The sequence below is a fragment of the Schistocerca americana genome, chromosome 5 (genome assembly GCF_021461395.2).
Source record: "Schistocerca americana isolate TAMUIC-IGC-003095 chromosome 5, iqSchAmer2.1, whole genome shotgun sequence".
Lineage (NCBI taxonomy): Eukaryota > Metazoa > Arthropoda > Insecta > Orthoptera > Acrididae > Schistocerca > Schistocerca americana.
The window spans coordinates 571,161,637-571,189,034 of NC_060123.1; the positions used below are offsets into that span (position 1 = coordinate 571,161,637).

The following is a 27,398-nucleotide window of genomic DNA, read 5'->3' on the forward strand; positions in this document are numbered from 1 at the left end:
ATGGAATGTTGTCTACTCCGGGGGCCTTGTTTCGGCTCAGGTCTTTCAGTGCTCTATCAAACTCTTCACGCAGTATCGTATCTCCCATTTCATCTTCATCTACATCCTCTTCCATTTCCATAATATTGTCCTCAAGTACATCACCCTTGTATAGACCATCTATATACTTCTTCCACCTTTCTGCTTTCTCTTCTTTGCTTAGAACTGGGTTTCCATCTGAGCTCTTGATATTCATACAAGTGGTTTTCTTTTCTCCAAAGGTCTCTTTAGTTTTCCTGTACGCAATATCTATTTTACGCCTAGTGAGATAAGCCTCTACATCCTTACATTTGTCCCCTAGCCATGCCTGCTTAGCCATTTCGCACTTCCTGTCGATCTCATTTTTGAGACGTTTGTATTCCTTTTTGCCTGCTTCATTTACTGCATTTTTATATTTTCTCCTTTCGTCAATTAAATTCAATATTTCTTCTGTCACCCAAGGATTTCTACTAGCCCTCGTCTTTTTACCTACTTGATCCTCTGCTGCCTTCACTACTTCATCGCTCAAAGCTACCCATTCTTCTTCTACTGTATTTATTTCCCCCATTCCTGTCAATTGTTCCCTTATGCTCTCCCTGAAACTCTGTACAACCTCTGGTTTAGTCAGTTTATCCAGGTTCCATCTCCTTAGATTCCCACCTGTTTGCAGTTTCTTCAGTTTTAATCTGCAGTTCACAACCAATAGATTGTGGTCAGAGTCCACATCTGCCTCTGGAAATGTCTTAAAATTTAAAACCTGGTTCCTAAATCTCTGTCTTGCCATTATATAATCTATCTGAAACATGTCAGTATCTCCAGGCTTCTTCCACGTATACAACCTTCTTTCATGGTTCTTGAACCAAGTGTTAGCTATGATTATGTTGTGCTCTGTGCAAAATTCCGCCAGGCGGCTTCCTCTTTCGTTTCGTAACTCCAATCCATATTCACCTACTACGTTTCCTTCTCTTCCTTTTCCTACTATCGAATTCCAGTCGCCCATGACTATTAAATTTTCGTCTCCCTTCACTATCTGAATAATTTCTTTTATCTCATCATACATTTCTTCAATTTCTTTGTTATCTGCAGAGCTAGTAGGCATATAGACTTGTATTACTGTCGTAGGCGTGGGCTTTGTGTCTATCTTGGCCACAACAATGCGTTCGCTGTGCTGTTTGTAGTAGCTTACCCGCATTCCTATTGCTTTATTCATTATTAAACCTACTCCTGCGTTATCCCTATTTGATTTAGTATTTATAACCCTGTGTTAGGCATAGGCGTTAGGTAATAAGATGAAATACTGTTGATTGAATGTAACAGAATTAAGATCATATGCTTAACAGTATTGTATAATGGTGCACATGCGGTTACTTTAGCCCGGGTCAAAGTAACGCAAAAATTAGGAAAAAGTAGTGCAATACTCTGATGGTGATTCTGAAAGTATGTCTGATGTGCAGGATGATATCCAGCAGCACAAAATGTTAGAAGTCAAAATTAGCAGTTGCACAGTGGGCTACAGTTTTATACGATAAAGACGAGTATTCCGGAATTATAACAGTGGCGAGTGACAACGGTGCTAAAGTATGGGTAAGACATAGTCCTACTACAAAAGTCGAGAACGAAGACTAACAAAACATAGCTATTTTCAAGTACCAGAGCTTCGGGTATTTGCGTAATAATCGTCGAATCCACACTGTACAGAATGATTAACATATGATATTTTCTCTTCGTACATACACACATCAAAAAAAGTTTTGGACCACTCCAGATCCCAGAATTGCTGAAGACAGTCGTTGACTGTGGATATTGTATCACAGACACAGTCACTTTAACTAATCAGAGATGTCACTAAACCCGCCTACAGACGTAAACAACCATGCATGAGCAGCGCCTATTAGACGAAGGGGATCCGACATCCGATCAGTTCCAGTTATTCCACCAGGAAGGAGGTACATCGCTCGTGTTGTCTGTAGTTCAACTATGCCTAGACGGTCAATACCGCGGTTCGATCGCGTCCACATTGTTACTTTGTGGCAGGAAGGGCTCTCAACAAAGGAAGTGTCCAGGCGTCTCGGAGTGAACCAAAGCGATGTTGTTCGGATACAGAGAGACAGGAACTGCCTCGTTCAGGCCACCCAAGGGCAACTACTGCAGTGAATGAACGTTACCTAAGGATTATGGCTCGGAGGAACCCTGTCAGCAACGCCACCATGTTGAATAATGCTTTTCGCGCAGCCACAGGACGTCGTGTTACGACTCAAACCGTGCGCAATAGGCTGCACGATGCAAAACTTCACTCTCGACGTTCATGGCGAGATCCATCTTTGCAACCAGAGTACCATGCAGCGCGGTACAGATGAGCCTGACAACATGCCGAATGGACCGCTCAGGATTGGCACCACGTTCTCTTCACCGATGAGTGTCGCATATGCCTTCAACCAGACAATGGCCGGAGACGTGTTTGCGGGCATCCCTGTCAGGGTGAACGCCTTAGACACATTGTCTAGCGAGTGCAGCCAGGTGGAGGTTCCCTGCTGTTTTGGGGTGGCATTATATGGGGCCGACGTACGCCACTGGTGGTTATGGAAGGCGCCGTAACGGCTGTACGATTCGCGAATGCCATCCTCCGACCGGGTGGCGAGGCATTCGTCTTCATCTACGACAATTCGTGCCCCCATCGTCCTGATCTTGTGAATGATTTCCTTCAGGATATCGACATCGCTCGACTAGAGTGGCCAGCATGTTCCCTAGACATGAACCCTATCGAACATGCCTGGGATAGATGGAAAAGGGCTGTTTATGGACGACGTGACCCACCAACTACGCCGAATCGCCGTTGACGAGTGGGACAATCTGGACCAACAGTGCCTTGATGAACTTGTGGATAGTATGCCACGGCGAATACAGAGGCAAGCATCAATGCAAGAGGACGTGCTACTGGGTATTGGAGATACCGGTGTGTACAGCAATCTGGACCGCCACCTCTGAACGTCTCGCTTTAAGGTGGTACAACATGAAATGTGTGGTTTTCATGAACAATAAAAAGAGCGGAAATGACGTTTGTGTTGACCTCTACTCGAATTTTCTGTACAGGTTCCGGAACTCCCGGAACCGAGGCGATGCAAGACTTTTTTATGTGTGTAATTACCATAACGTAACTAACCTAAGGACAACACACACATCCATGCCCGAGGCAGGATTCGAACCTGCGACCGTAGCAACAGCGCGGTTCCGGACTGAAGCGCCTCGAACCGCTGGGCGACAGCGGCCGGACATTACGCAGCCACCAACGGCTTGCACAGTGCTTTGTTGATAACTATGGGTTCGTGGGATGTGTGTGACACTCGAACTCTACCATCAGCTCTTAACAACTGAAATCCGGATTCATCTGATAGGGCCATGGTTCTCCAAATGTATAGGGTCCAAGCCGTATGATCACGAACCCAGGGGAGGCACTGCAGGATATGCCGTGCTGTTAGGAAAGGGAGTCGCGTCGGTCGTCTGCCGCCATGGCCCAATAATGCCCCATTGCGCCACACTGATCTAACGGATATGTTCGTCGTACGTCCCACACTGATTCTTGTGGTTACGTAACGCAGTGTTACTTGTATATTGGCACTGAAAACTCTACGCAAACGCCGCTGCTCTCCGTCGCCAAGTGAAGGCCGTCTGCCATTGCGTTGTCCGTGGTGATTGGTGATACCTGAAATTTGGCATTTCCTAACGATTTCCAAAACGGAATGTCCCATGCGAGTAGCTCCAGGTACCATCCCTCGTTCAAAGCCTATTAAAAAAAAATTACGTCGTACATGTTTATTAGTTTCAGAAATACAGACAAGTCGGAAGCCTTCACACATGAACCACCTGAGCACAAGTGACAGCTCCGTCAGTACACTGCCCTTTTTTAGCTTGTATGCGTGACACTGTTGACATGTGTACATGTGCATACTGATACCCACGACTTTCCACCTCGATGTATACTACCTTTTTTTCACATTACAAATGGGTCTGAAGTCACTGTTACACGTACTCGGGACTACTTCTACCCACTCGGTCATTTCTTGGTGAAAAAGGTTTTTGCGTACCCCTTCATAGGTGTTCATTACACCCCCCCCCCCCCCCCCCTTGATATGTACGGCATATGTCAATGCGGTATTCATATTGTTCCCACACTGCAGCAGGCATGTCTTCCACAGCTGCTGTTATGCAATGTCTGAGTTCATTCATTGTTATTGATATCGGAGGCACATAATCATTTATAAGCTCCCACAAGAAATAATCACACAGAGTCAGGTCCGGTGTCCTCGGAGGTCAGTAACGTAAGGCTGAATCATTTGGTCCAGTTCGACCGATCGATCGCTCAGTCATCCTTTGATTTAAAAATTCTCAGACTTCCAGATGCCAGTGTGGAGGTGCCCCATCCTGCTGGTACATTAAGTCGTTCTAATCAGTCTCCAACTGTGGGAAAATAAATGTTCAAATGTGTGTGAATTCCTAAGGGACCAAACTGCTTTGGTCATCTGTCCCTAGACATACAAACTACTTAAACTAACTTATGCTAAGAACAACACACATACCCATGTCCAAGGGAGGACTCGAACCTGCGGCGGGAGGAGCCGCGCAGTCCGTGACGTGACGCCCCAAACCGCGCGGCCACTCCGCGCGGCTGGGAAAAGAAAGTTCTCAAACATATCGAGATATGAGCTTCCTATAACAGTGTTCTCGGCAAAGAAATATGGACCATACTCCTTTTCCCATGAAACTGCACAAAACACTGCATTAAATTTTCGATTGTCCCCCTAATGTTGTGCAGCTTCATGTTGTTGTTCCGTGCCCCTTATTCTCATGTTATGATGGTTCACCTCTCCCTTTAAACGGAATGTTGCCTCGTTAGTAAACACTAAGCGTTGAAGAAAACTGTCAATCTCCATGTTGCCAAGAACAGAACTCCACACATAGTTGTCTGTCACCATCACGAACAGCGTGCAGTAGTTGAATTTTGTATGGTTAGATATGTAAACATCGACGCAACAGACGGACATCGGGGGCACGTTGAAATGTCGAGCTGCACAGCGAACGGATTTCTGCGGACTCCTCGTGAAACTATGGTGGATGCGTTCAATGTCTGCGACAGACACTCGGGGGCGGCCCGGCGATTTGCCTTTACACAAACAACCTGTTTCTCGGAATTGTTCATGCCATCGTCTATTGCTCTGTGCTGTAGGAGGATCCATACCATACCTAGTACGAAAGTCACGCTGAACAAATGGTTCAAATGGCTCTGAGCACTATGGGACTCAACTTATGAGGTCATTAGTCCCCTCGAACTTAGAACTACTTAAACCTAACTAACCTAAGGACATCACACACGTCCATGCCCGAGGCAGGATTCGAACCTGCGACCGTAGCGGTCTCGCGCATCCAGATTGCAGCGCCTAGAACCGCTCGGCCACTTCGGCCGGCCACCCTGAACAGTTATTATTGACTCGCACAGCGCGAAATGTAGAATACAAAGGCCTTGTGTTGTCCCGACACCATTTTTACTAGAACTGAAGTGGGCGCTCAGTGCTGCTGCCTAGCGGGAACCATGTAAAACTCGCGAGTTTGCTCTTTGCAACTATACGTTGTTCACGCGCATACCTCAAATAACATAATAGTTACGATTTTTTAAAAATCGGATGATACTTTTATACACTCTATACTACACAAGAGTTGGACAAAAACACACGCGGGAAATTCATTTTTGAACAAAAACGGAAATGCTAGCCAATCCTGCAGGCTGCGCTGTTGTATTTGACGGAGAACGGCACCTGTGCAACGACCTCAGTACGTTACAAGTGTCAGTAATGGTCAGACACTGTCCTGTGTCGTTGCTACTGCATGATGTCAGATCTAAGTGGATTCGATTGTGGGCAAACTGTTCGTGCTCTTGTGGTGAGTGCTTCCGTAACCAAGGGAGCGAAGATTTATGCTGCATACAGGGAAGCGGAAAAACGACATACGCTTTGTCACTGCGCGTGTATTGAATGATCGTGACAGATAGTCATTGACGAGGATTGTGACGAAAAATAAGAGGAGGACAGTTACGAAAGTCACTGCAAAACTGTAGCTGGAAAACGTGATGCCGAAGCCATAAAGCGTGGACTATGCAGCACTGGAAGAACGTAATTTGGTCAGTGAGTCTTGTTTCACATTGTTTCCAACTTTTGGCAGAGTTTACTTCCTAAGAGTGAAATACGGCGTAGCTTCGGTGAATATTTGGGCAGTCATATCACGGTATGCTATGGGCCCCACGGTTGCCCTGCAAGGTCCCGTTCCTGCCAAGGACTATGGCACCAGTTTGGCTGATCAAGTCCATCCACGGTACAATCTTTTTTCCACAATGGTGATACTGTGTTCAAAGAAGACAGGGCTGCTGCTCACACATCTCGCATCGTCCAGCGCTGTTTATGACCACAAGGATGTCGCATCTCCACTGCCCACCACAGTCACGAGATCAAAATGATACACTGCTGGGCACTAAAATTGCTACACCAAGAAGAAATGCGGATGATAAACGGCTATTCATTGGACAAATATATTACACTAGAACTGACATGTGATTACATTTGCACGCAAATTGCCTGCATAGATCCTGAGAAATCAGTACCCAGAACAACCACCTCTGGCCATAATAACGGCCTTGATACGCCTGGGCATTGAGTCAAACAGAGCGTGGATGGCGTGTACAGGCACAGCTGCTCATGCAGCTTCAGCACGATACCACAGTTCATCAAGAGTAGTGACGGGCGTATTGTGACAAGCCAGCTGCTCAGCCACCATTGACCAGACGTTTTCAGTTGGTGAGAGATCTGGAGAATGTGCTGGCCAGGGCAGCAGTCGAACATTTTCTGTATCCAGAATGTCCCGTACAGGACCTGCAAAATGCGGTCGTGCATTATCCTGCTGAAATGTAGGGTTTCGCAGGGATCGAATGAAGAGTAGAGCCACGGGTCGTAACACGTCTCGCTACGGTCGCAGGTTCGAATCTTGCCTCGGGCATGGATGTGTGTGATGTCCTTAGGTTAGTTAGGTTTAATTAGTTCTAAGTTCTAGGCGACTGATGCCCTGAGAAGTCGCATAGTGCTCAGAGCCATTTGAACCATTTTTCGTAACACGTCTGAAATGTAACGTCCACTGTTCAAATCGCCGTCAATGCGAACAAGAGGTGACCGAGACGTATAACCAATGGCACCCCGTGCCATCGCGCCGAGTGATACGCCGGTATGGCGATGACGAATACACGCTTCCAATGTGGGTTCACCGCGATGTCGCCAAACACGGATGCGACCATCATGATGCTGTAAACACAACCTGGATTCATCCGAAAAAATGACGTTTTGCCATTCGTGCACCCAGGTACGTCGTTGAGTACACCATCGCAGGTGCTCCTGTCTATGGTGCAGCGTCAAGGGAAACCGCAGCCATGGTCTCCGAGCTGATAGTCCGTGCTGCTGCAAATGTTGTTGAACTGTTCGCGCATATGGTTGTTGTCTTGCAAACGTCTCCATCTGTTGACTCAGGGATCCATACGTGGCTGCACGATCCGTTAGACCCGTGCGGATAAGATGCCTGTCGTCTCGACTGCTAGTGATACGAAGCCGTTGGGATCCAGCACAGTGTTCCGTATTACCCTCCTGAACCCACCGATTCCATATTCTGCTAACAGTCATTAGATTTCGACCAACGCGAGCAGCAATGTCGCGATACGATAAACCACAATCGCGATAGTCTACAATCCGACCTTTATCAAAGTCAGAAACCTGATGGTACCCATTTCTCCTCCTTACACGAGGCATCACAACAACGTTTCACCAGGCAACGCCGGTCAACTGCTGTTTGTGTATGAGAAATCGGTTGGAAACTGTCCACATGTCAGCACGTTGTAAGTGTCGCCACCGGTACCAGCCTTGTGTGAATGCTTTGAAAAGCTAATCATTTGCATATCACAAGATCTTATTGCTGTCGGTTAAATTTCGCGTCTGTAGCACGTCATCTTCGTGAAGTAGCAGTTGTAATGGCCAGTAGTGTGTATAGTATTCGTGGCCTACTTTGGAGAGAAGGATGCGTGAAGGCTATCAATCATCCTTAACTGAACTCACCAAAGTTTTGCTGCAAGAATGGTATAAGATGTGTCCTTGAAAACCAGTTAACAGCCGTATTTATCTATTCCAAGGCGAGTGGAAACTATTTTTTATGCCAACCGTCTTCCTGTATCATATTAGGCAAGATACTGAATTGTGTTTGTGGCGCTTCCACATTTTCGTCCAAAATGTAAAACTCTTTGATTTCATCATCTTGTGGTTGAAGCTCTTTTTTTCCCTGTTTGCTTTAACAATACGTATGTCTTTGGATAGGGTCCGCCGCCTTTAGCTAAACACAATTTTGTTTTTTAACCCAAACGTGCTTCACTGCAGTTGTAGCATCTTCAGTGGACTTTTATTTTTCGTCTGTTAAAGAATGTCCTTTACTGTTTGTATACATATAACTATTAGTTTTTAGATCGTAATTACAGATATTTGAAAAAAACTCGTAAATTATGAATTCATACCTCTTTACCACCTTGTGTGGTTTTCCTGATGTGTTGTATTTCTACAGTGACTGTTTTGTTCCACAGTTTGTCACTTGCGACCACTTATACCTTAAAGTTGATAAACTGTTTAAGCCAAAATTACGATTTGAAAAATTGTTATTTCTATGCCTGAAATTATTTAATTCTATTTGTGTGTGTGTGTGTGTGTGTGTGTGCGTGGGTGTGTGTGTGGGTGTGTGGGTGGGGGATTCGGGTGGGGAAGGGGGGTGAGAGCTCTATAGGTTGGTCTTGTCTAATAATTATTTGAGGGCAGAGAACAGAGTACCATTGCAGAGAGCTGTGTATTCATTTATCACATGTTTGCCTTCCACTATGGCTTTTTTAATTTGATAATTTTCTTCAATTATTAGTTTTTGTGGGAGCTGTTGCTGAGAATTTTCAAATCCGTACTGATGTTTCTTCTGTTATGTTTCTTGTCCATGAGGTCTGATTTCAACTGTGGTTAGTATTAGTATGCTAAATATGTTCTGAGGCGTAATCAGGATTATTTCACGAACGTTCGATTGCTTTTTCCTTCTTCTTTGTAGGATCACATACTCTACGATCTGCGGTGAATGGAGCAGGATCTTAAAACCAGATGAAGAGATTGAATGAATAAAAATCCTAGTCCGTACATTCGGGTTTTGATTTTCACCGAATAAGGCGAAATTCAGAACGTTTCCTTGAATGTAGACGAAGACTCTGATTTCCCATCCCCATCCACTGAGCTAGTGCTTCGATCCTCCATCTGTAACGGCCACGCAGCTTCGAGGAGTCGCATTTAGTTAAGAAACTGGTAAATGTGCTATTCGTGTCGCAATGCCATGCACGAAGTAATAAAAAGCCGCACATATAACAACACAAAATAACGACATAAAAGATTTTAAGTTTGCAGATGTCGATCGCAATAATCACTTTCGGTAACATGATTTAGTGTAGTTTACTTAAATACGGTGCAGAACAACATTGGACGTAATTGCTATGATAGAATTATTCCTCTGTGGGGTCTGTCTTATCTACGTAGTCACAAATCACCAGGGACATGAGATGTTTATCGCACAACAAATTATATGAAATCGCTGTGAGGCGCTACAACTAGGACGCCCACGTCAGTCATAAATAAACATTGGAACTATCGCTAAGACAGTATATCTCGCCAACGTCCCGAAGGTAACGATTGTGGGCGTGGTTCCCTGCTCTAGAAATGGGGTCATCGTGTTTCCTGTGTATTTAAGATCATCATGTTTCGAAATGAGAAATTTAATTTACTAGAGCAAGACGAAAACGTGAGCGAGACGTTCGTACTGCTCCGATCAGGCTGTATTTGTTCATAGGTGATGTCTGTCACACAAAAATACGTTTGTTCATCTGAGCCAGAACCCTTACACTGGTCTTATATTATGGCAGGATTCACTGGCTCCGTAACTGCAATGTGATGATTCCTATGTATTCTTCAGGTCGCGAGAGGGGTAAATAGGATCTGCATAATACTAGATGCTCTTGTGTGCAATATTCGGATTTCAAAAACATTTTCTACAGCAATCACGCATTGGAATTATATATAGCACTTTAAGGAAAAATTAGAACAGAAATATTTGCTGAATATGTTCTCTGAATGAGAAGTACATTTTTATTATGACTCACAGTCAGAGATTTTGCCTGTACCTACTTCCCCTAATTAATTTATTCACATTCCAAATCATTACTGAAAGCCCTTGAATTCAGCTGTTGACCGTCACAGTTAAGGTATACATTTCACGCATATGAGACGTATACTAAGAAATAAACGCTACAGGAACTTAACAGCTTTTGCTAATTTACTTCTATCAGTACGTTGTGAAAGATGGTAGGTTTGGAGTCGATCCCGTACGATACGCATCTTAACAGCACCTGATCTTCTGTTCAGCAAAAAGTAAAGCAAGGCCAAATTAATTAGAAAAACCATTTATTGGCTGTTTTAGTTCCCCACAAACCTGCTTCACTTTACCACGTAATCTCAGTTCTCATCTGAGCACCTTTTTGTAACAGTACACTACATCCTTCAACCTCTCTGCAAAGAGCATCACCGCCTGGGAATCGAAACCGTTGACAACGTTAGTCTTCAAATCCTCGTCTTTTCCAAAACAAGGTCTTTCTTAAAGTGTAAGAAGAAATAACAGCCGCTGGTTGTGGGGTCCAGTCTGTCCATTCTGTTGTGTGGTGGTTGAAAAGTTCATGTCGTAAATGCTGACTTGTATCCTTGGTACATGCTGTGGTGTATGGAAGCATGCTATATGGATAATTTGTGATATCTGAAGCTTTTCAGTGATAATCTTGTAAGAACGGAGCTGTCGCTAGAATCAACGAACGCGAATGTAGTTGGCAGTTACCGTTCGTGGAGTCTAGCAACAGCTCCGTTCACAGCCTCCATCTACCGTCATGGTGTCAGGTCTGAAGATGGTCTAAAACAGACCGAGACGCAGTTTTGACTGTTCATGTTCATTTTTAAGTAATAAAAAACCCACTATGCTCCAAGAGAATTGTTCTCAAAAATTACTAAAACCCAATTCATAAATTAATCAGAAGTTTGAAGTTGCTGTATACATGGGAACTGAATACTTTAAGGACTCTTGGGTGAGGTCACTGGGCTTCGAGACATTACTCCGCATCTTAAAATTGTTATGTCGAAAGCAAGCTAAACTTTGACGTTCCTTCCCTCCTCCAGATCCAATTTCAAGCTCTGACGAGACGCCACCTTCAGTTGCAGAATGAGCAGAGGGGTCAACTCTCGTTTTACTTCAAATAGTGATTAATTCTCCATGTTTCCATTCCAATTGGCCCCCTTTCAATCAGCTCGCCGACTCACACAGATTATGAAGGTATCTACAGTTCATCCCAAACATACCCCACAACACTTTTTCAGAGATGCATACTACATCTACGTGTGCTGTACATCTACATACATACTTCGCGAGTCAGCGTAAGGTGCGTGGCGAAGGGCACCCTATACCACTACTTGTCATTTGCCCTCCTGTTCCACTCGCAAATAGAGCGAAAGAAAAAGGTCTGTCTGTACGCCTCTGTATGAGCCCTAGTTTCTCCTATCTTATCTTCACGGTCCTTTCGCGCGATGTATGTTGGCGGAAACAGAACTGTTCGGCCGTCAGCTTCAAATGCTGGTTCTCTAAATTTTCTCAACAGTCGTTCCGGAAAAGAACTCCGACTTCCCTCTATGGATTCCCATTTGAGTTCCTGAAGCTTCTCCGTAACTCTTACGTTTTGTTCGAACCTACCGACAACACATTTAGCAGTCCTCCTCTGAATTGCTTCGATGTATTCCTTCAATCCGACCTGGTAGGGATCCAAAACACTCGAACAGTACTCAAGAATAGGTAGCACCAGCGACCCCTACAGGTGAAACACTCTTTCCTAAAATTCTCCCAATAAACCGAAGTCAACCACAGTTTTCACATACTCCTTCCAACTCATATTGCTTGTATGTGTGTGTGTGTGTGTGTGTGTGTGTGTGTGTGTGCGCGCGCGAAATCTCGTCGCGATTGAAAGTCAAATCTGCGCAGCCAAAGACTAATGTACTCAACTTGGAATGTTCAGGCACATATCTTGATACTCCTCTGGCTACAGCAGTGCTGTTATACTATGAAGTAGTTTTCCTAATACTTCAACTATACGGGAAAGAAAATCAATGGAGGTGCCGTCAGAGGAGGAGAGTGGATGTCATAGCTTTCTTGCGGAAGGAGAAAGTGTGTCATCAACTTAGCATTTTGTTTTTTACTTCTGAAGAGCCCCTCTGGCCATGGATAAAAAGGATATGATTGAAGGTTCACACCAACTAACATCGTCGGCAAATCAGTAACCGACGATTACTCTTCACTCTGTTCCTTTCAACTTGTACTAGGATGTGCATCACAGAATCAGATTTAATCCGTCCTCCATGTCCGTGTTAGAATAAAAAAAGAAGCAGAAAAGATTTAAAGAGAGAAAATTGTATGGAAAATTCTACCAAACTATAACACGTACTGGCCCCACGCATAGTTCCAAGTTGAGGAAACAAAAGACATCAACGAAACTAGAAGGATATATGAATTATTAGTGTGAATTCCAACGACTCGTGATATTCTGAGTCGATCTTTGGTCGCGTAGCAAGTAAAAGAAAATTCGAACACAAAAACACAGAAGTTTATAGAAATCTTAGTTGGGACACAGCTTGTCATCAAAATATAGGTGCACAGAGTGGAAAATTAGACTGTAGAACATCACTTGCAAATGAGAACAAGCTACCACTGTTCGCAAGCGATGCTTACTGAAAAAACCAATCGACATATAATTTCGACAAATTTTTGGTTCACCATATAGAAAATGTGCGCTCATGGTCACAAAACCATTGTAAAATAGTTATTTTCATATTACCTAACATGCAACGAGCAACGGCCTTGCCGCAGTGGATACACCAGTTCCCGTTATATCACCGAAGTTAAGCGCTGTCGGACGTGGCCAGCACATGGATGGGTGACCATCCGAGCCGCAATGCCCTGTTACCATTTTTCGGGGTGCCCTCAGCCTCGTGATGCCAAATGAGGAGCTACTCGATCGAATAGTAGTATCTCTGGTCAAAGAAAACCGTCTTAACGACCGGGAGAGCGGTGGGCTGATCACAGCCCCTCCTGTTCGCATCCTCAGCTGAAGACTCGGCTGTCGGATGGTCCCGATGGGCCACCTTTGGCCTGAAGACGAAGTTCTTTGCTCTAACACACAGCGAGGAGTCGTAAATACCGCACGGATGTAGATGGATACTGGAGATAGCGTATCTCAATCGGCCCCAGTTTAACCACTCTTCATACATGTCTCTGCCTACTGCCGGGTTCCAGAACCGAACGCCTGTAACTCACAAGGGAACCTCCCCATCGCACCCCCCTCAGATTTAGTTATAAGTTGGCACAGGGATAGGCGTTGAAAAACTGAACGCAGATCAATCGAGAAAACAGGAAGAAGTTGTGTGGAACTATGAAAAAAATAAGCAAAATATACAAACTGAGTAGGCCATGCGCAAGGTTGGCAACATCTAGGAGAGAGTGAGCTTGCGAGCGCCATGGTCCCGTGGTTAGCGTGAGCAACTGCGGAACGAGAGGTCTTTGGTTGAAATCTTCTCTCGAGTGAAAAGTTTAATTTTTTATTTTCAGACAATTATTAAAGTTCAGGCACTTACACATAATCAACTTCGCTCTTCAAAATTCCAGGACATGTTTAGATTTGCTTGGACATATGCAGGATTTGACGGTCTACACACGGAAACATTTGAAAACGTAAAAAACATATGTTTTGACAGAGCACAGGGAAAACTGTGCGACTGTGAAACTATTGCATTCATTTGTTGCAGTTTATGTGACAAACTCTTATGTTTTCATCACTTTTTTGGGAGTGATTATCACATCCACAAGAAAACCTAAATCGGGCAAGGTAGAAGAATCTTTTTACCCATTCGCCAAGTGTGCAAGTTAGGTGTGTCGACAACATATTCCTGTCATGTGGCGCACATGCCGTCACCAGTGTCGTATAGAATATATCAGACGTGTTTTCCTGTGGAGGAATCGGTTGACCTATGACATTGCGATCAAATGTTTTCGGTTCCTATTGGAGAGGCACGTCCTTTCGTCTACTAATCGCACGGTTTTGCGGTGCGGTCGCAAAACACAGACACTAAACTTATTACAGTGAACAGAGACGTCAATGAATGAACGGACAGATCGTAACTTTGCGAAAATAAAAAAAGTAAAATTTTCACTGGAGGGAGGACTCGAACCAAGGACCTCTCGTTCCGCAGCTGCTCACTCTAACCACGGGACCACTGCGCTCCTTAGCTCACATTATCCTTGATGTTGTATATCTTACACATGGACTACTCAGTTTGTATATTTTGCTTATTTTTTCATAGTTTCACACTACTTCTTCCTGTTTTCTCGATTGATCTGTGTTCAGTTTTTCAAGGCCTATCCACTGCGTCAATTTATAACTAAATCTGAGGGGAGTGCGATGGGGAGGTTCCCTTGTCAGGAGTGTGCACTTTCTTTATGTTCACTGGAAATCGTGACCTGACATCACATCATCTCAAGATCCCCTACAAAGTACCCTCGTTGAATTTACTCGCAAGAGGGCCAGCCATATCGGTACCTTGGAACGGAGTTGGTATAGACGGCTCTTGTCATCGTTATATTGAAACCAATATCTCGATCAGCTAATAAATGACAGCATCCCCTTGCAGACGAGTTCTCGAATACGGTTTAATCTATATTTATCTTAACTGAAGTATTTACTGTAAAGTTTTCTTTCTTACAATTGTGTATCCCGTGGAGAGTCTGGTTGCACCGACAAATGTGTGGTATCAAGACATGATGTTTCACAGGATAGTTGTTTTAAGAATACAACAGAGTTTGCCATGACAGTTTTTAAAAGTTAGCATGCTTATTGGTTGTTAGATGTGAAATTCGATGGTTGATGGAGGAAGAAAAAGAGGTCATTAGAGTCGTAGCGCAAGTACGGATTGGAGAAGGAAATCGGTCGTGCCTTTTCCAAGGGACATCCCGACTGAGGAATCAAGGGAAACCTAAATGAGGATGGCCGGACAAGGGTTTGAAACGTCGTCATTCCGAATGCGAGTCTAGTGAGCCAATCACTGCGTCACCTCGTTCGGAGGCGAATAACCAGTGAAACGCCTGGTTAAATCCGCAGGACAGAACAGGTAGTTGGAATTATGGAAAGGGGCCAAAAATGATCGGCTGTCAGTTACACTCGAACACATATTACTTTATTTAGTTGCCCAAACATTACAGCGCAAATTTTTGAGCTTAACTATGGACTGAATATGTCACACAACCTTATAGCTTAAGGGCACAACCTCTTTAATTTTTAAAATGGTTGGAGGCCCATGATTTAAAACGCAACTACAACAAATTTTCAAAAGGCAGAAGGCGCAAGATTTTATCCTTAAATGATATTTAAAATGAGGCTGAAGGCCCAAACAATTTAACACTTCACAAGTAAGAAATTTAATTTTAAAACGGCTGAAGGTCCATGATTTAAAAACATAACTACAATAAATTTTCGAAGGCAGAAGGCCCAATGCTTTATCCTTAAATAATTTTAAAGAGGGAGGCTGAAGGCCCAAACAATCTAAGTCTTAACAAGTAAGGAATTTTACCTGTAAAACGGCTGAAGGCCATGCCATCTAAGACTTAACAAGTAAGGAATTTTAATTTTAAGACGGCTGAAAGCCCATGAATGAAAAACAACTACAATGAATTTTCAAAAGGCAGAAGGCCCAAAGCTTTATCCAGAAACAATATATTAAATGAGGCTGAGGCCCCAATCAATCTAAGATTTAACAAGTAAGGAATTTAAATTTTTAGATGGCTGAAGGCCCATGATTTAAAAACACAACTACAATAAATTTTCAAAGGCAGAAAGCACAAAGCTTTATCCAGAAAAATTTTTTTAAATGAGGCTAAAGGCTCAAACAATGCAATACTTAACAACTAAGAAATTTTCAATTTTAAAACGACTGAAGGCCCATTATTTAAAAGCCAACTAAAAGCATACAAATAAAAACCATCAGCTATGAGCCATTAAAATACACAATCAAACACCAATAAGAAAAGGCAGTACAGCCAGCGGTGCTCAGAAGTTTCTGGGGATCGGTCTGCCCTTGAAATTTTAACGTTCGGTTAGGGATAAACAGGTAGTCGGCTTAACTATATCCGATCCGCCGGCAACCCAACCAAGAGACAGTCAACAGGCCCACCAACAAGACGACTTGCCTTCCACCCGACCAGTACACAAGGAACTCCAATGCCAAAACGTAAAAGGCGTAGCCGCCCACAACCAAGAATGCATAAGCTGTCAAAACTACACACACGTGTTGGACAGCGACAACACGGTGAGGAAAGGACACTGCCTGAATTTTACGTCAGCGGCCATTGCAGGTACCTGGAATGCTAACGGCCACAAGGTAGAAAATTCTGCTGGTGCACTTGGACTTCAAAAACCAAAATACAGTGAAACTCCACCGGATGGTGGCCAAACTTTCGCCAACTCGAACACTTGCTGTTGCTCATGGGAACACCGCCAACAGCCAACCATGAAAATCAACGGCACAATGTGAACAGACTGGCTTCGGTAATTAAATCCCCACTGAACTTTGATGTCCTGGGTCGGTGGGCCATGAACCTCCTAGCAATCGGAACAGCTACCACACACTTCGACACTGCGTAGAGACCGCCAGCGGGCCCGGCCCACTGTGCCGCGCAGAGATTTCCTGGCTGATCCACACCAACTGATCGACTGCCGCACAGCGGCTAGCCGGAAACTGTAAGCACCGGACCAAAGATAGTACAAGGTGCGAATATCGATACACACCGCTGCTGCCACACGTAGAAAGAGGAAGAACCACGGCATAACTGCAATAACCGAGGGAAACCGAACACTTAGAAACAGTCAAGGTTTAAATCAACGCATAAGCTGGGGCCAGCACGCTCAACCAGTATTCTGAGAGAGCAGTATCTTAATATGTAACTCACGACAAGAGTTTCCGCTTTGACCAACGTTTTCTAATACGCACTGACGAAAAAAAAAATGGAGCACCAAGAAAGAGTTGTGCGACATAAAAGGAAGTTGGTAGGCCTGTTTTGGCTATTCAAATTTAGCAACAGTCGCATAAGAGTGGTGCTAGTAGTGCCAAAATGAGGATGCAAATCGGGTTTGCTTTAAATACACGCTGTAACGGTCGTGAGAGATAGTTACCGTCGACACTAGACGTAGTGAGTTGATGTCAGACAAGAATGCCTTTAAGGCGACAAGGACGCTATTATCAAGTCCTCACTGAGTTTGAACGAAGTCGTGCAATAGGGCTACGAGAAGATGGCGGTTCCTTCTGTCATACTGCAGAAAGAGCACATTGTACATGGTTGCTGGCACCTGTGGTCCCGTGAATGTACGGTCGCAAGAAGACCGGACTCGAGACGGCTACGTGACACTACCGAGAAAGAACGTGTCGGCGTATGGCTCTGGCGCTTCATATTGTACCTGCTGCAGCAGTTTTACTAGTAGTTGGCGCCCACTGACCCAACGAACTGTCAAAAATCGATTACTTCAAGGGAAGCTGAGAGCCAGACACCCTGCAGCGTGCATTCATTCCACAGACCCCAAACCACCACCAACCACCACCTGCGACTTTATAGTGTCAAGCGAAGGCTCTTGTAGGGCAGGGTGGAGGTCTGTTGCGTTTTCTGAAGAATGCTGGCTCTGCCTCGGTGGCAGTGATGGCCATTTGTCGGTTAGGAGGAGGCCGGTTGATGGCCTCCAACTAACATACCTGAGTGCGAGACGCACTGGGGCAACGGCCTTGCCGCAGTGGTAACACCGGTGCCCGTCCGATCACCGAAGTTAAGCGCTGTTGGGCTGGGCTAGCACTTGGGTGGGTGGCCATCCGGTCTGCCGAGCGCTGTTGGCAAGTGGGGTGCACTCAGCCCTTGTGAGGCAAACTGAGCTACTACATTGAGAAGTAGCGGCTCTGGTCTCGGAAACTGACATACGGCCGGGAGAGCGGTGTGCTGAACACATGCCCCTCCATATCCGCATCGAATGACGCCTGTGGGCTGAGGATGACACGGCGGCCGGTCGGTACCTTTGAGCCTTCATGGTCTGTTCGGGAGGAGACCAATTGGACCTACACTTGGGCTGCAATCTGCTATGATAGCAGGGGCACTCTCATGGTCATCCCACGAACACTCGCAGCAAATTTGTAGGTCAATCTGGTGATTCGACCAGCTTTCCAGCGGGTGTATTACAACAGGATAACTTTCAGCCACATACCGCTTTTGTAATCCAATATGCTCTACGGAGTGTCGACAGGTTGCCTTAGCCTGCTCGTCACCCGATCAGTCTCCAATAGAACAAAATATGGGACCCCTCCAGCATCATCTATAAACAGCATTGACCGTCCTGTATTGAATGGCCAAGAGCAGCAGGCATGAAACTCGATCCCACAAGCTGGCATCCGGCACCTGCGCAACACAATATATGCACGTTTGTTTGCTTGCATTCAACATACTGGTGGTTATACATTTTATTACCTCGGGGTAACATTAACTTATGATTTTATAATGTTAATCACTAAAATATGTTACATAGAGAAATGTATTCCCGAAATTTCATTTCTCTACATTAGTTATTTTCTGGTGTTGCGATTTTTTTTCTGTCAGTGTATTGTGCTTTTTACCTTGATATTGTTACGCTACCTGTACAGTAGTAAGTAAAAGTCATAAAACAGAAACGATTATTAACTATTTCGTGTGAAACTGGGCACTAAAGATAGAAATGGGTGTCATTTCTTATAAAAGCTTAATCAAAAATGTCACACGTGTTGTCGGGGAACAGTCAGAAAACTAAATGCTTCCTGTCAAATTGATATTATTTATTCTACTGCTATGGAGGCGAGCAAACTAAATGATTCACATTGTAAAAAAAAAAAAAAAAAAAAAAAATGTTCAAATGTGTGTCAGATCTTATGGTACTTAACTGCTGAGGTCATCAGTCCCTAAGCTTACACACTACGTAACCTAAAGTATCTTAAGGACCAACACACACACCCATGCCCGAGGGAGGACTCTAACCTCCGCTGGGATCAGCCGCTCACATTGCAGCGGGAGCAGGAAGCTTGTAAACAGAAGGACATGCCAATACAATGTCTCAAATTGTTCGTTATCCTTCCACCTGGCCATACGTAAAAAAGCTAACGATCGCACTAATACTGAGCATTTCGGAGGGATTATGGTAGTTATACCACTATAATACTAACATAACAATCTTTCAACGCTTGATTTCAGCTATAAATGAGAAAAACCTTAACTGACGGCTGCAATTCGCGTAGTGCGTTATGACAGGAATTCGGTTTCTAGAAAAATCCCCCAGGCTGTGGCTAAGCCATGTCTCCGCAATATCCTTTCTTCCAGTAGTGCTAGTTCATCAAGGTTCCCAGGAGAGCTTCTGTGAAGTTTGGAAGGTAGGAGACGAGGTACTGGCGGAATTAAAGGTGTGAGGAGGGGCGTGAGTCGTGCTTGGGTAGCTCAGTTGGCAGTGCACTTGCCCGCGAAAGGCAAAGGTCCCGAGTTCCAGTCTCGGTCCCGCACACAGTTTTAATCTGTCAGGAAGTTTCATATCAGCGCACACTCCGTTGTAGAGTGAAAATTTCATTCTGGGAGTTCGGTTGTTTGACCTTCGTCACATGACTTAGACGTTGACGTCAAATGTTAACACGGCAGTGGTGGGAGAGTATGGTCTATGATCGATATTGACTTGAGTGACTGTTCTAAGAAATGTCACTAGCCAATCTGGGTGAGTTGTTGTAAGTTAAAGATGTCAATAGGGATAGCATCTGAGAAAGGACAAAAGGAAGCGACTAGTAAGACTACACTGTCGTCCGCTCAAACATGAGTGTTGACTCACAGTAGCGTATTCTCGTAACTGGATGAACGGTGTGGCTTGAAGTCTAAATCGAGCCTTAAGTCTGGAACATGCCTCAAGGATTCCCAAAGCGTATTGCAGAAACTACAACAACCGACGTGTGATAAACAGACTAATAAATAGGTCTTCGAGGCCATAGTAGACGTGCGAACATTGGGCATTAAAGTCCACTTACTCTGGATAAAATGGCTTAAAGGTATTCTCCATAATGAAACTGATGACCGCCTCGCCAAGATGTGCACTATGGGAGGATACTTGCGCCCAACGCCAGTCTTTTCCTCGGATTTCAACTCGATGGTCAAAAAAGATGCTTATCACGATTGGAATTGTGAATGGCACGTATCCCAGCATTACAAGAGCGGACACCTGGTGGCCTTGCAATCCAACGTCTCTTCTAGGCCATGGTTCACTTCGGTGAAGCTTAGTGGAGGTCACGTGGCCTCTCTCATCTGCATGAAGCTGGAATACTGGTATTACCCAGTCCACCCATACCAGTTGAAAAATCATCGCTTCTGGACACTGTGATCAGGAAACAACGACGGTGGAGGATCAGATCCACGTCATAATGGCGTGTACCAGGTACTTAGTCGCATAGGCGGTCTTGTACAGAAAATTGCGTGAAAGGAGATATTGCCCGATCCTATAAGAGTAACTGCTTTACTTCGCCGGTTCGATTCAAATGGTTCAAATGACTCTAAGCACTATTTGAATTAACATCTGAGGTCATCAGTCCCCTAGACTTAGAATTACTTAAACCTAACTAACCTAAGGGTCATCACACACAACCATGCCCGAGGTAGGATTCGAAGCTGCGACTGTAGCAGCAGCGCGGTTCCAGATTGAAGCGCCTAGAACCGCTCGGCCACAGAGGCCGGCGCACCGGCTCGATACACATATATGAAAGACGCCGGATCTGTAAGTTGTTTGGATCTTTTCTTCCCATGGAACCAGGCCGGTTTGAAAACCGGGACGTCTGTTTGTGTTTCATTAAGAACTGATTTTTGTAAACGACGCCGTTATGCAGCTTTCAGTTATAACTTGCCGTAGTTGTCATTCTCCTCTGGAAACGGCCCGGTTCCAAACCAGGGTCGTAATTTTGTGTCTTTTTTACTTTATATAACGAACTTATTTTTCTACTTCACACTCTTATCATTGTTCTATTGTGAAAATTGCAATAATATGAACTTGGTGCTGTTGCACCTCCTGCTGGCTGCCTGGTGTTCTTCTTTTAGTGTTCTTACACTACTGGCCATCAAAATTGCTACACCACGAAGATGACGTGCTACAGACGCAAAATTTAACCGACAGGAAGAATATGCTATGATATGCAAATGATTAGCTTTTCAGAGCATTCACGCAAGGTTGGCGCCGGTGGCGACACCTACAAAGTGCTGTCACGAGGAAAGTTTCCAAACGATTTCTCATACACAAACAGCAGCTGACCAGCGTTGTCTGGTGAAACGTTGTTGTGATGCCTCGTGTAAGAAGGAGAAAGCGGTACCATCAGATTTCTGACTTTGATAAAGGTCGGATTGTAGCCTATCACGAATACCGGTTTATCGTATCGCGACACTGCTGCTCCCGTTGGTCGAGATCCAATGACTGTTAGCAGAATATGGAATCGGTGGGTTCAGGAGAGTGGATCCCAACGGCCTCGTATCACTAGCACTCGAGATGATGGGCATCTTATCCGCATGGCTGTAACGGATCGTGCAGCCATGTCTCGGTCCCTGAGTCAACAGATGGGGACGTTTGCAGGACAACAACCATCTGCACAAACAGTTCGACGACGTTTGCAGCAGCATGGACTATCAGCTCGGAGACCATGGCTGCGGTTAACCCTGACGCATCATCACAGACAGGAGCGCCTGCGATGGTGTACTCAACGACGAACCTGGGTGCACGATTGGCAAAACGTCATTTTTTCGGATGAAACCAGGTTCTGTTTACAGCATCATGGTGGTCGCATCCGTGTTTGGCGACATCGAGGAGGACGCACATTGGAAGCGTGTATTCGTCATCGCCATACTGGCGTATTACCCGGCGTGATGGTATGGCGTGCCATACCACCTCTTGTTCGCATTGACGGCACTTTGAACAGTGGGTGTTACATTTCAGATGTGTTACGACCCGTGATTCTACCCTTCATTCGGTCCCTGCGAAACCGTACATTTCAGCAGGGTAATGCACGACCGCATGTTGCAGGTCCTGTACGGGCCTTTCTGGATACAGAAAATGTTCGACTGCTGCCCTGGCCAGCACATTCTCCAGATCTCTCACCAACTGAAAACGTCTGGTCAATGGTGGACGAGCAACTGGATCGTCACAATATGCCAGTCACTTCTCTTGATGAACTGTGGTATCGTGTTGAAGCTGCATGGGCATCTGTACCTGTACACGCCATCCAAAGTCTGTTTAACGCAATGCCCAGGCATATCAAGGCCGTTATTATGGGCAGAGATGGTTGTTCTGGGTACTAATTTCTCAAGATCTGTGCACTCAAATTGCGTGAAAATGTAATCACACCTCAGTTCTAAAAAATGGTTCAAATGGCTCTGAGCACTATGGGACGCAACTGCTGAGGTCATTAGTCCCCTAGAACTTAGAACTAGTTAAACCTAACTAACCTAAGGACATCACAAACATCCATGCCCGAGGCAGGATTCGAACCTGCGACCGTAGCGGTCTTGCGGTTCCAGACTGCTGCGCCTTTAACCTCACGGCCACTTCGGCCGGCTACGTCAGTTCTAGTATAATATATTTGTCCAGTGAATACCCGTTTATCATCTGCAAACCTCTGTTTGTGTAGCAATTTTAATGGCCAGTAGTGTATTTTACGATAAGAAGTTGTGTTTGCACATCGATTTTTTTTACTGTTCTACTTTTGTACTGTTCTACTGTATTCTATTATATGAATATGGCACTTTTGTAAGTACAGCTGGCTGTGTGGTCTTTGTTGCCGCCGGCCGGTGTGGCCATGCTGTTCTAGGCGCTTCAGTATGGAACCGCGCGACCGCGACGGTCGCAGGTTCGAATCTTGCCTCGGGCATGGATGTGTGTGATGTCCTTAAGTTAGTTAGGTTTAAGCACTTCTAAGTTCTAGGGGACTGATGACCTCAGAAGTTTAGTCCCATAGTGCTCAGCGCCATTTGAACCATTTTTTGTCTTTGCTGCCCAAGCCAAAAGTAAATAAAAAAAACCGGGGATATGTAGCCTGGCGGATGGCCAAAGAGAAACTGTTATTCGCAATTCTCTCCTTACCGCGCAAGTTTCGCTAGTTATTAAAGTAAAAATCAGGTCGCATAGAAACGATTTTGTGAGCCTGATGGAGCAATTACGCTTCGTGTATGTGCCTTCGGGGCAGTTTCGTGTTTACTATATCTGAGCTCCGGCGTGCAGCAGGCAGTAAATACAGTTATTGTGACTCCGTCCCGCGGCATGACAAATTTATGGAGCGCTGGGTACGGCGGAGTTAGGCGGAGATTTATGCGGTGGGCTGAGCGACTGGTTAACCAGGCGGCTAATGTGGGCGCAGAGCGCGGTCCGGCTTGCGTGGCTGGAGGGGGCGTGGCCGGCAGCCCTGGAGACGAGGCGGGCTGATGCGATGCTTATCGCGGCGCTGGGGGTCCACGGGATATAGGGGCTGCGCGTGCGCAGTGCGCAGGGCGTGGTGCCGGCCGATGTGGCACGGCACGCGGGAAAGCAGGCCGCTTCGGTCACGCTCTTCCGCGGTCACCTAACGTGTGTCCGAGCTAGGTGGTCCAGGGTTAGACACCAGTGGGTTCCCTATACGGGGTGTCCCCAGGAGGCATGTCATCACGAGGGAATTATCCGAATGGGACGGAAATCGATTGATGTGATGTACAAGGGTCACTCCAAAAGATATGCACACTATTTTTGTAAAAATACAGTTTTCATTCTGCATGCGTGAAAGTTTTACCGTATATAGATACCTCCTTCTCGCTTGTTTTCAAACTGACAAGGGGAGGCCACGACGTTTGCAACGCAGATTTGCTGCAAACTTCGCACACTCTTAGTACTCGATGAGGACAACAAAACGTGTAAGCAGTAGCGTTTACTTCTAAAGCGTTATTGAGAAAATCGCAAGATAATTTCGGTCGTCGAATATATATCTGTGTGTGGTTATTTTAACCATGAAGCGGCTGAGGCCGATTGGTGCCGGCTCGGTAGCTCAGCGTGCTCGGTCAGAGGGTTAGCACCCCTCTGTAATTAAAAAAAAAACTGAGCTAATCGATCAACAACGAACTTAAACGGATGTCTTACGACGTCCACCCCGGGAAGATGCAACGAACAAAAAGCGAACAAAATGAGATTTTAAAAAAAAGCGTGTTCCGTCAGAGCGTTAGTTACCCTTTAAAATAAAAAAAACTGAGCGAATGGATGAACGAACAAACTGAACGGGTGTCATCGCACGTCCGCCCTGAACAAATTCAGCGAACAATACAGAACAATTTTTTTTTAAGTGTTTCGCGTTCAAGCCGCTGGATCGCTGGATCGAGTTCCGTTCATCAGTTTTTTTTATTTTCAACACAGTCATTTTCTTTGCTATTTATATTACAATTGATATAATGGGAAAAATACGAGTAATCGGATGAACTTTTATTAAATTTACAATGTTATTTGGCAGTCTACTAATTTTTATTATCACAAATAATGTAATATTCATAACTATCGACTAGTAAACGACCAAACGCATAGAGTGATACTGAAAATGTATGCTTGTCCGTGTCCTCAAAACTGTTCGTATTTAATCGAAAGAGAACGAGAAATTGATTCTTGGAAGACGCCATTAGAATACACTCGATACTGCATAACCAATTATCAGAGCCGATTTTTAAGGAAATACTGCGTTATGCATGGTTTGCTTTCAAACTATCGTCTGAAAGAGAGGTTTTTGAAAATGTTAACGAAGTTTGTTTTTCCACGGAAAACGTCAAAGGACCTTGCGTATGCGGAAACACACCATTTATTCAATGCAGCTGGTGCCGTTTAACGTTACGTTTGCCATGTCTTTACGAAAAATACCAATCTGAAACTTGTACTCGTAATGTCGAAAGCGACGATTAATTGTAAGTCTTTCGAAAACCGTCTGTGCCGGTCAAAACTTGGAGATGACAGGTCAGTTCGGGCTCCTTCCAGGTATAAACGATTTCTAAAATCACGGACAAGCATACATTTTCAGTATCACTTTATGCGTTTAGTCGTTTACTACTCAATAGTTATGAACTAAATTTTGATAAATAATCAGAATTGGCGGCCGAAGAATTCCGGCATAAGAAGTTAGCCTCATTCTGCCAACGGCCTTGTCAAAGAGGGCGGAGGAGCGGATAGAGGTTCAAGGCACTCTCTTGTCCTAGGGGTGGGAAATTGCCCCTAAAGGCGGAAGAATCAGCAATGATCAACGACATGAGGATGCAGAAGGCAATGGAAACCACTGCATTAAAGACACGTAACGTGTATCCACGGGACATGTGGCCTGTAATTGAAGAAGTATCATGATGATCTCTCCATTGGCAAAAGATTCCAGAACAGTCCCCCATTCGGATCTCCGGGAGGGGACTGCCAAGGGGAAGGTTACCATGAGAAAAAGATTGAATAATCAACGGAAGGATAACGTTCTACGAGTCGGGGCGTGGAATGTCAGAAGCTTGAATGTGGTAGGGAAACTAGAAAATCTGAAAAGGGAAATGCAAAGGCTCAATCTAGATATAGTAGGGGTCAGTGAAGTGAAGTGGAAGGAAGACAAGGATTTCTCGTCAGATGAGTATCGGGTAATATCAACAGCAGCAGAAAATGGTATAACAGGTGTAGGATTCGTTATGAATAGGAAGGTAGGGCAGAGGGTGTGTTACTGTGAACAGTTCAGTGACCGGGTTGTTCTAATCAGAATCGACAGCAGACCAACACCGGCAACGATAGTTCAGGTATACATGCCGACGTCGCAAGCTGAAGATGAACAGATAGAGAAAGTGTATGAGGATATTGAAAGGGCAATGCAGTATGTAAAGGGGGACGAAAATCTAATAGTCATGGGCGACTGGAATGCAGTTGTAGGGGAAGGAGTAGAAGAAAAGGTTACAGGAGAATATGGGCTTGGGACAAGGAATGAAAGAGGAGAAAGACTAATTGAGTTCTGTAATAAGTTTCAGCTAGTAAAAGGGAATACCCTGTTCAAGAATCACAAGAGGAGTAGGTATACTTGGAAAAGGCCGGGAGGTACGGGAAGATTTCAATTAGATTACATAATGGTCAGACAGGGATTCCGAAATCAGATACTGGATTGTAAGGCGTACCCAGGAGCAGATATAGACTCAGATCACAATATAGTAGTGATGAAGAGTAGGCTCAAGTTCAAGACATTAGTCACGAAGAATCAATACGCAAAGAAGTGGGATACGGAAGTACTAAGGAATGACGAGGTACATTTGAAGTTCTCTAACGCTATAGATACAAAAATAAGGAATAGCGCAGTAGGCAGTACAGATGAATAGGAATGGACGTCTCTAAAAAGGGCCATCACAGAAGTTGGGAAGGAAAATATAGGTAGAAAGAAGGTAGCTGCGGAGAAACCATGGGTAACAGACGATATACTTCAGTTGATTGATGAAAGGAGGAAGTACAAACATGTTCCGGGAAAATCAGGAATACAGAAATACAAGTCGCTGAGGAATGAAATAAATAGGAAGTGCAGGGAAGCTAAGACGAAATGGCTGCAGGAAAAATGTGAAGACATAGAAAAAGATATGTTTGTCGGAAGGACAGACTCAGCATACAGGAAAGTCAAAACAACCTTTGGTGACATTAAAAGCAACGGTGGTAATATTAAGAGTGTAACGGGAATTCCACTGTTGCGCGGTTCTGGCGCTGCAGTCTGGAACCGCGAGACCGCTACGGTCACAGGTTCGAATCCTGCCTCGGGCATGGGTGTGTGTGATGTCCTTAGGTTAGTTAGGTTTAACTAGTTCTAAGTTCTAGGGGAATAATGACCTCAGCAGTTGAGTCCCATAGTGCTCAGAGCCAAATTCCACTGTTAAATGGAGAGGAGAGAGCAGATAGGTGGAAAGAATACATTTAAAGCCTCTATGAGGGTGAAGATTTGTCTGATGTGATAGAAGAAGAAACAGGAGTCGATTTAGAAGAGATAGGGGACCCAGTATTAGAGTCGCAATTTAAAAGAGCTTTGGAGGACTTACGGTCAAATAAGGCAGAAGGGATAGGTAACATTCCATCAGAATTTCTG

At 44.8% G+C, this 27,398-nt stretch overlaps 1 pseudogene; it reads left to right on the top strand.

Moving 5' to 3' along the window:
• Positions 1–18,007: 18,007 nt before the first annotated feature.
• On the top strand, positions 18,008–18,125 carry LOC124617288 (annotated as a pseudogene).
• The last annotated feature ends 9,273 nt before the right edge of the window (positions 18,126–27,398 follow it).